The sequence below is a fragment of the Eretmochelys imbricata genome, chromosome 11, assembly GCF_965152235.1.
Source record: "Eretmochelys imbricata isolate rEreImb1 chromosome 11, rEreImb1.hap1, whole genome shotgun sequence".
Classification (NCBI taxonomy): domain Eukaryota; kingdom Metazoa; phylum Chordata; order Testudines; family Cheloniidae; genus Eretmochelys; species Eretmochelys imbricata.
The window spans coordinates 8,423,664-8,425,353 of NC_135582.1; the positions used below are offsets into that span (position 1 = coordinate 8,423,664).

The 1,690-nt window shown below is 40.2% G+C and overlaps 1 protein-coding gene across 1 annotated transcript in view; it reads right to left on the minus strand.

Moving 5' to 3' along the window:
- The window catches only part of LOC144272153 (leucine-zipper-like transcriptional regulator 1), an 81,589-nt gene that overhangs the window by 16,172 nt on the left and 63,727 nt on the right, over positions 1 to 1,690 (minus strand). The gene's annotated exons all lie outside the window — the stretch shown is intronic.

Genomic DNA, 1,690 nt, shown 5'->3' on the forward strand with positions numbered 1-1,690 from the left:
CTGTTGGTGTGGCTGTTGAGAAATCAAACATTCAGAATTAGGAAATTTCAAAAGCCAAGGTTCTCTCTGTAACTTTATTTTAGTTACATTACAAACTTTGTATATTTTGTGGCATACATTGCTATCAATATATTTAACAGGCAAAAAGAAATATGAAATGCTACAACCGATACTCCTGGGGGAATTCTATGCCAAAAATTTAAAATTCTGTGCACAATATTTTAAAATTCTGCATATTTTATATGTCAAAATAATCATGCCAATTTCAATTATTTTGATAATTTATTAAACTACAATACAATGGATGGAGAATGGGAGTGGAGAGCATTGGAGGAAATCCCAAGATCCCCTTGTCTAATAGTAATAGTAGCTAGGTTTGACCCTTTATTTCTAGTTATTAGTCAACAAATATATGCCACTATATGCTTAGTGTTAATCCTGGGCAATTGAAGAGCAAATAAGGGCTGGGGAATCAAACTCACAGAAAGGTCAGTAATAAACAGTGCATGGAGCATGTTTTGAAAGGAAAATTTTTCAGTCCAAAAATTTAGACCAGTTCTAATCACTGAAGCACTGTAAGTATTTATAAGGCCATACTGTCATTTACAGTAAGGCTCCTTTACACCACCCTGGCCATGTAAAGGGAGCCTTAAAACTTTTACACCTGTTCTATGATCTTGGGGGAATTCACTAAGAATGGGAACAGTTCTCTAGGCAGGCTGCTACATTATGCTCTGCCTGCAGGAACAGAGCCTGCCTTATGCCTGCCTCCAAATACCCTGAAGCCCCTGCCCCTCCACACTGGGCGTGCAGCAATAGCAAGACAGAGGGACAGTCTCTCTCATTTGCTTGCTTGCATGTCTGCTGAGCCTCGGTCCCCTGATTGTGATTGACATCTCCCCATGCATAGAATCACAGAATATCAGGTTTGGAAGGGACCTCAGGAGATCATCTAGTCCAACCCCCTGCTCAAAGCGGGACCAGTCCCCAATTTTTGCTCCAGATCCCTAAATGGTACCCTCAAGGATTGAACTCACAACCCTGGGTTTAGCAGATCAATGCTCAGACTGAAATTGTGTTGGGCCACAAAGCCAAACCACACAAATCAAGGTGGGTAACAGATGAAGTGTGCCAGTCAAGTGACAAGCGTAGGAAGCTGAAGGATAATAAAAAGGAGGATGAAAGATCTGAGTTCAATAGAGATAAAATAGAAAGCAAAGAGACCCAAAAACAACTGGATAAGCAAGCAGTGTAAATAAGCTGAAGAATATGTGAAGAGAAATTTGACGTGGGTTTTATTGCAAGATACGAGAAATAATACATCAGGTTTTTGATAACTTGCTATAATCCTTTCTGCCAAATGCTATGATAATGTGTGGTGTTCCTGAAAAATTCATTACGGCAAGTCAGTGAGAGTGGTGGGAGTAGACAAACTGATGGAATGGTTCAGGACAACTGTAGGAGTGAAACAAGGATGCACGCTATTACCAGATTTGTTCAGCTTGGTACTAGACCCAATAATGGCTGTAGCACTGAGAGGTGAAATGGGAGCAGTCACGTTATGGGGTAGGACAGTGCATAATCTGAAATTCACAGATGATATTGACCTCTCAGCATTGACCAAGGAGGATTTACAGAGAATAATAATGAGGTAGACCAGGAAAGTAGAAAATTTAGATTGAAGATCAGC